Raw genomic sequence first — 8,815 nt, forward strand, 5'->3', positions numbered from 1 at the left:
ATGTTAGAACTGTTGTTGTGGTTGTTGTGAAAATGATAACTAAAGCTCTTTGATCTCTATACCCCTGGATATCAATAGCCATTTCAGATATTCAATCTGCTTCCTTGAAGATATTGCATAATCAGTCACATCTAGCCCATGTCTGCTCCCAGCTGCCCTTGGGGGGGAAGGACAATGGGATGGGTCAAGTGCGGGGAGGTATTTCAACAGCGTCCCAATGTGTGTGTGTGTGTGTGTGTTCCTGTGTGACCCATCTCGCATGCGTGCGTTCATCTGCATGACAAATACAAGACTTCTTCTAGAGTGGTACTCAGATCAAAATGTTACTGAATTGACGTACCAGTATTTGATATGACATTTCTGTACGTATTGAAACCTAAAGTAGACAGTGGTCCATTTATGCTCCCTGTCATCGCATTGTCTTTCAGATACAACATTTCAGAATTGTAAATCACAGCCACCTACTTGGGTAAAAGTCCTTATTATTCACCCTTGATGATGAGGGATGATCGCTGGATTTTGTGTGGTATATAAATTCAGACCCGTTATGCACTATAGGTAACAATCATCCCTTAAAATGCCTTAATCTGCACATACCCCTTAATGAAAACCAAGGGGTACTTAAAGGAGATGTGTATCTTTTCAACAATTTTATAAGACTTCCATTAATCTGTGGAACATGTTTACGTTTTCTGCAAAGAAACTAACGTTTGCCTAAATCTATTTCCATAATCCAGCTCCTCTTTCTTCCCTTTTAAACACACTATTTTTGGTGGGTGTAGCACACACCAACTTTTGTATTCATTATTTCCTTTCCTGCCTGGCTACCCCATACCCAAGGGTAAAACACTTTTACAAACTGGACAGTACACTATAGGTGTAAATAACCACATGAAAGGTTTATTATTTTATGGGTAATTACCTGCTTCATATTTGTGATGTTACTGGTTTCAGTGTGTGCCTAAAGTAATCAATGTGTTGGGCGGTTTTATAGAGATCTATGTCAATTAATGTGTATGTAGAAGGGTGGATTATCCCTACTTGGTGAGGGTGCTATTCTACTGGCACCGGATAGTAGGCACCCGGCAGAGCTAAGTCCAGCCGGGTCCCCGACTGCAGTGTTGAGGTACTAGGCTTAAGGTTAGCGAAGGTGACATATAGGGCCTTAGGATTTACTGACCTAGGACTGGTGTACTGGTCCTTCCCGCCTCTTAAGGGCAATACTCAGTAACCCCTAATCACCCACGCTCCCCTAGTACGCTCCACACCCCCTCACACCCGGTGGAAGTAGTGGTTGGTGTAATTCTCCCCAAAGCAGTACCATACCTTTCTCTGTGGAGAGACCTGAAATTAACACCTACCCTGCTGGGTGAAATACAGGGTATTAAAAGAAGTTAGACAATACGACACCATAAAACCACACGCACACAGCGAATCCAATTATCAGTCTCGTTTTACTGAAAAATGGGAATTGAGCAGTCACAGAAACACGTTATTACAATTCTACTCAATGTTAATTAAATGGGGCACGTTCTAAAGGGAAATTCCCTTGGATCTTCCACTTATAATGTAACTTAACACTGGGTTCTTTCAATTGATTGTCGGCGAGGTGATCAGAGATGAGACGAGTCAGATGGCAGTATACAGTTTACTGAAGTCTTGAGGCACAGAGAAGAATAGATCTACAATCCGGACCACCTGCATGAAAACCTCCTCTCTGGGAGCAGACAATTGCAGAATGGCCACGACACCAGACAGTCACAAACTTTTATACATTGGTAGTTAGACACACCTCTTTCCTGACTTGATGATTGATAGTTGTCACGTCATAGCTGAGGACAAAGAAACTAAGGCGAGAATAGAAGGTAGAGGGAGGGGTCTTTTCAGTGGGTGTCTTTCATTAAGGGTGGGGGCCGAACGATAATTGGTCCCTGGGTCCCCCGCATTTGGGTGGGTTGTGTATCTGTGTGTATATCTTTGTGTATGGGTTTGAGTGAGTGTGTGCGAGGCTAGACTGAGTTCATGTCCTCAGTTTTGATCATCACTCTTTTACTTCGTGCTATTCATGACACTTTGTGATACTTAAGCAACCAAGTGGTGGCCATAAATCCTATGTGTGTTTATCTGTGTGTATGTTTGTGTGTAAGTGTGTGTGAAACGAACTGTCTATAGGTGTGTATGTGAATGTGTGCGTGCATGTGAGACGGCCAGGGCTTCAGACGCAAGCAGCAAGAGGAGATGTGCGCGTGGGTGCACGTGTGTGTGTGTGTAGAGAGGGGCCCACAGCCAAAAGGTCAGCAGGTCAAACCAAACTGTGTGTGGAAAATAGACTGAGAGACACAGAGAGAAAAGGGTGGCTTCAGATATTAATTCTATCACCTTACAAGAGGGCATGACAGTAGTTTTGATGGTTTATTCCTTCAGTTCCCTTTAAGGAGTTGCTGCGTTAGCACAATGCAGAATACTAATACCAACCCCGGTTCAACCCCGTGGGTAACCTGGACCATATACCACAAACAGCTAGTACAAACCACGGTTCAACCCTGCGGGTAACCTGGAAAGTGTACATACAACTTGCGTGGGCTCACACCTGTACTAAGCCGGCACATTAAAGTTACTACCAAAAGAAAAGAAGAAAGAAAAGAAGAAAGAAAACCCTGTTGGAGCGTCCGGTCGTAGCTTGGGGACGTTGTGGCCGCAAACACAATGGCCCTTTCACTCCCTTGAGAGCCTGAGCAAATAAAAGGCTGTATTCCAGAGACCAGGAGAAAGCACGGGTTGTCCCTTTAATGAACACGCGTACCTAGCAAAGTTCGCCGCCACGGCGCTTACTAACAATGTCAAGTTCACGTTAAACAGTCTAGCCGTGGCTGGCTTTAGCATGCATGTGTAGACACCCGAAAATGTATGACTATTATTCAAGGTGTCTAACGCTAATCTTTTGCATTCCCCGTGTTCACGAGGACGTTGTGTAACTGGCTGACCGCTCTGGATCATCCCTACCCCGACATTGACACTTAACTTGCTGCTCTCTTTGATTCTCCCTATCCTAACATTGACGCTTCATAGTGGGACAGGATACAGGTGCCGCCAGGGGCGCTGGTGGTAACGCTGGGCGGCACAGGTGAAGAAGTATGGGCTCAGAGCGCGGTGCCAGGGTAGGGGCTTTCTCTTCATCATTTTCCACAGAGGGAGGAAGACGTACATTCAGCATGCGAGAGATAAACTCAGTTACACAACGGGTTATTCTAGAAGTATGCGATAGCTTAGCATTTGGTTAAATGCGGAAGAGACATTGTGAATGCACCTGCGGACGAGCGCATGCCGAAGACCAGGTGGTAGATATTGTCCACCTTGCGTTAACTGTGTATAGGCGTCATAGCAGGGGGGTTCACCACGACCCACAGCTTAGCTTTGTTTAGGCTAGCACCACAGTTTAGCCCGCGTGTCGGCCCACCTCTTCAGCCCAGCAGAGGATGTCACTACACTGCACGCTCCTCCAGCCCCTCCAAGCCGTTGCCCCAGCAGCTCACCTGCCCCAGCGTCTACCCCGCCCCGCTGCCTGTATCGCGGGATCGCCCGGCGGCCATCTTACCACCCGGACGAGTGGTGGCGAGAGCAGGCCCGCCATTTTGGATAAGTACAGCGGCGCTTCCAGTGTTGAAACGTTATCGGTAGACAATTCACTGTGTGGCGCAGGCTCTCTAAGGGCGAAGATAAACGGTGCTTTGAACGAACGCTGGCAGCAGTGTCTAGGGGCGCCCCAACCATTTATTGTTTTGGGGAAAAAGCCGGCTTTAGATAGGACTTTTATTTGCTAATGTGGGCCCACTGTTAATTTCTTTTGAGTGTAATAATAATGTGTGGTTCTTTATAAAATTCCCATTGAACTCCTTTACTCTTTACCTTGTGCTCACCTACCGCGAAGCGGAACAGTAGATAACCCTTAAAGGGAAGAGGTTCTTACTGTGTCTGTAATATAGAGTGAGAGCACTAGGTGCCCAGTGTGGGAATAGCTTCCCTCCATGTGTATTGTAGAGCGAGAGCACTAGGTGCCCAGTGTGGGAATAACTTTCCTAATTGAATAATTCCTTTGTATCTTGAATCAGACTTCCAGTAAAGGAGACGTAAATGGGAGCACTGTGTGTGTGTCTTTAATGTGCATTTCGTCTAACCCTTTTCTCTCCGGGTAATGCTCATTATTGTTTAAACCTTTCCCCACCCCCTGCCTATAGTTTATTGTGAAAGGTCTCCACTCATCATTAAGGAAGAGTACTGCTTTGGGGAGCGAATATATCATCCATCTTACTGCCATCAGGTGTGGGAGGGCTCATGAAGTATTGGGGGAAGTGTGGGTGTGTGGGGAGCAGTGCATGTGAGCGGATCGGAGCGTGAGCGGCGCGGGGCGCGGAGCGGCCGGTTTTGACGTGAGCGAGGAGTGGGTTTTAAAATGAGTCGGCGCGACGTCCGGAGCGAGAGTTCTCCTCCGCTCCAATCCACTCCAGGCCGCTCACAGTGGTTTAACACTGTTGATGTAATATACATGCAGTACAATGCCAAAGCAACAGATGGCGATGTACAAACATGAAGGCCATTTTCAACCAATGAGAAGGGTGAACCTGTGATATCCGGTTCAGGCTTCACTCCTCCTCCTTCACTCACTCCTGTTAGAAAAAGTATCGACGCCATTGTTGTTGTCGTTAGCTTACATGCTAACGTTAATGGCAGCGACCATAGCATTGTGGCTCGGCTAGCCTATCATCGCTTAATAGAGCTAGTGAATGGATAAACAATGTTATTTAACATTGCAGAATGGGTACAATTACAATGCGGCTCAATACAAACAATTGTTAAGGGGCCCAGGGGGTGTAGACTGTTGTAGTTTGAGCTAATTTACACCATGTTCCAAAAAAAAAAAAAAAAAATGCCGAGCGATCTGGCGCGGGGAGCGGGGAGCGCTCGATTCAAGGTGAGCGGGGAGCGAGCGGAGAGCGACTTGGGGGCGGGGTCAACATGAGCGATTAGCGGAGCGGACCAAGCTTTAAAGAGCGAAGAGCGGATTTCTCGGCCGCACCGATCCGCTCACGTGGCCTGGTGGGGAGCTACTGCTGATCGCCCTGGAGGGCAAGAAGGACCAGAGTACCATCCCTAGGTCAGTGAATCCTAGGCCTCATCCACTCCTGCTGCTTGACCGCCACTTCAACATTCCTGGCCTACAGTCGGGGGTCCAGCTGGACTCACCTCTGCTGCATTCTCGCTTCCAGGTGGCCGTGTACAACCACTCCCATAAAGCAGGGATAATCCACCCTAAGATTAAAGATTAAGATTTGTTTATTAAGGACAATGCAAATTAATGAACATCATTTACATGTGTATGCATAACATCACAGCATGATAAGGACGTAAATATGCAGGGAATAGCACAGGGCTAATTTCCACCCGTAGTCCTAACATAAAACAAACACAAAACGGACCATACAACGTTCATTCATAAAAACTGACATCACTGACATGACCACACTAACATGACATTCAGTCAGTACAACATCACTAACATCCCTAATGAGTGCATATTTGGCTGTCTAACAGCCATTTCCTGAGTTGGCCCTTAAAGGTGGACAGGGTGGGACATTCCCTTAAGGGGACCGGAAGGCTGTTCCATGTTCCACTTCCCTTTATCGATAGACAATTTTTGCTGAAGGCGGTCTTTCTAAAATGGACCTCACAATCCCCTCTGGTGTTTGATCTAGTGGCTAATCCAGTGTTCCTTTTCTCGTGGATAAACTCCTTGAGAGGGGGAGGGGCTAATCTGTGCAGGCATTTATATACAAAGCAGGAACTTTTATAACGTCTGAGGTTTTCAAAATTTAAAATTTGATGCTTATCCAGGATTTTACAGTGGTGGTATGAGTACTGTTTCCTGTCATATACCTTCAATGCTCTGTTGTAGAGTTGTTCTATGGGTTTCATGGCTGTGGCCCCAGTAAATGACCAGTTTAGAAGGCAATATTCAATGTGAGAGAAGACCATACAGTGTAGGTATGTCTTTGCGGCTTCAAGTGTTAGGGAGGGCCGTATTTGTTTGAAGTTGGAAATGTTACACATGTATCATGAAGTCTGTGCTTCTCCGGCGATAAAAGGGGTCTCTGTAGACCATCACCTGGTTCACCCCGGCCGGGATGATGCGGGTAGTCAGTAGGTGGTCTGCTGGTGCCCGAAGCGTCCAGTAGAAGCCTTGGGTTGAAGCGTCCTCCTTTCACGGTTAGCTTGGTGAGCGCGATGAGCTAAGCTAACAGGCTAACTCACGATGACAGTGTTACTTAATAGCCGGTGCGGCTAACTGAGCTCACAACCTAGACTTCTAATTCGCAGGGTCTCCGTTGTCCTCTCACGTTGGTCGGTTGACCGTTCTCCTCACCGGCGCGACGTCTCGATACTATACACTTTACACTATACACGGCATTACACTTAGTCACTGGGCCACTTTATTAGCCGTTAGCTGGATGCTCGCGGGAGCTCTCTATCGCACACCTGCTCTCGTTGACGGTCAGCGCAGAGAGAGGGCGTGTTCCTTGCTTCTTCGTGTCTTCCATAGTACACCGGTCGTCGTTCTTCTGACCACCAGTCTGACTATCCCGCAGCACCCCCTAGTGTTTGTCCTGCCAATGGAACATATCGGAAAGTCCTGTGGAATGTCTGTATTGATTAGCGATATCTTTTCACAGACACATTCATGTGTCTACATTTCCCCCCGCTTTAAACTTGCCAAGTCCCCAGGCAAGTTACACAACCCCCCGTATAGCAGAGTTAATAAAACATACATACATACAACATACATACAAACAGTCATTAGACACACGTTCACACTGTCAACACCGACTCCAACTTTACTTGGAGCCCGACACTCGCTTGGCTAAGGCATGCAAACACTGTTCACAGAACACACTTCTCAGCACATAGTCGTGACGATACCTGGCGGGCAAACGACCCCTAGTACTCCTCTGTGGCCGAAGTGGTCTGACCTCCCCCCTTCAGACCCCGTGTCTGAATCGTCCGTTCCCACCGACAAGTTGTCGGCAGCGGCCTCGTCCTCTTGGACTACAGGCCGTTCGCCTGGATCGGCTTCCCCTCCCCCGTCTGTTCCGTCTCCACCCTGTGAGTCCGAACCCACCCCCTCCCCAGTGTCGGGCATGACCCCGGTAACCACACGAGGGGCCCTAGGCGAAGTGCACACTCTGGGAAACGGGTCCAGAGGGAGATAAACGTTGTGTCCCTCGTCAGACTCGGAAGAGCTCTGTGAATGTTCATAAATTCTCCGGGGGGCCCGCGCACCCCCTTCCCCGCCGGAACTGGGAAAGGTGCAAGGCTTAAATTGGTCCCGATGGACGGTCTTTTCAGGACCCCCCCCCATTCTGGCCTGACGGTGAAGACAGGCATCCCTTCTTGGTTCTGTGTAACCACCAGATAAGGGATAGGTTCCCACTTGTCTTGGATCTTATTCCGACCTCTGGGTCGATGGTTCTTCTCCGGCCCTTACAAGCGCGCCTCTGGACTTTCTGTCGTAGATCCGTTTGCGTCTGTGAGACGCATGTTTAGCCGTGGCTCCCGCGGCTTCTGCAGCGGCCTTCAGTGTCCCCCATGATCATGTTGGGTCTCGTATATGTGGCGCCGCAGTGTCGTCGGCACCACCAGTTCCAGGACCTCCTCCCCGTCTAGGTGGGTCACTAACGCGCCGAAACAGTACCTCGTTGCGCAAACGGAAACGCTCCCACTGTCCATACAACTTGCGTAGGCATGTGTTTACTTCTTGCAACAGTGCTTTGTAGGTGGGGTCCCGCTGGCCACTGCCCACCGTACTGGCCCCAGTTCGGGATCTTCTGCTTGGAGTTGCCGTAACTCGTCCCAGCTATATCCGCTGTTTCCCTTCTGGGCCATTATTTGCCTTGCGACGACTGCCGGAACCCCGGCGGATCGGTCCGCTCCTCGGGGCCCAGGCGAGCACGGACTTCCTCCGCCGGGCTCACTAGGAAGCCCTCCCTCGGGCCCACCTTGTCCGTCTGCCTTGCGACGATCGCTGGGATGTCCGGCGGGTTGGTCTGTTTCTCGGGGACCAGCCGAGTACGGACTTCTTCTGCCGTGATCGCTAGAAAGTCTTTTTCCGTGTCCACTACTTCCGGTTCTTGTCTCATTGGAATGCGTGACAAGGCATCGGCATTTTGGTTGAGTCGGCCGGGTTTGTAATGTACTACAAAGTCATATTCGGCTAACTTCGCGACCCAGCGCTGCTCCACCGCCCCCAGGTTGGCTGTGTCCAGGTGCCGCAAAGGGTTGTGGTCGGTAACCACGGTGAATTGGGAGTAGAGCAGGAAGTCCCGGAATTTCTCTGTGATCGCCCACTTCAGGGCGAGAAGCTCCAGCTTGAACACGCTGTAGTTTCGGTCATTCCTTTCGGACCCTCGTAGGCCCCGACTCGCGAAAGCGATGACACGCTCCACGCCTTCCTGTTTCTGACTCAGCACGGCCCCCAACCCCAGGTAGCTTCCGTCTGTGGTTACCACGAAGGGGAGTCGGAGATCCGGGTACGCTAACACGGGTGGCGCCATTAGACACCCCTGTAAATGATCGAAGGCCTCCTGGCAGCCCGGAGTCCACTGGAAGGGCTCGGGCCGGCCCTTGGCGAACCCTTTCTTTTCTTTCCCCATGAGGGCATGTAGTGGTTGTACTACCTGGGCAAAGTGGGGTACAAACCGCCGGTAGTAGGACATGAATCCGATCACTTGTCTCACCTCTTTCGCCGAACGTGGTGCCGGCCAGT

Source organism: Notolepis coatsorum, assembly GCF_963971535.1.
Source record: "Notolepis coatsorum genome assembly, chromosome: 7".
Taxonomy (NCBI): domain Eukaryota; kingdom Metazoa; phylum Chordata; class Actinopteri; order Aulopiformes; family Paralepididae; genus Notolepis; species Notolepis coatsorum.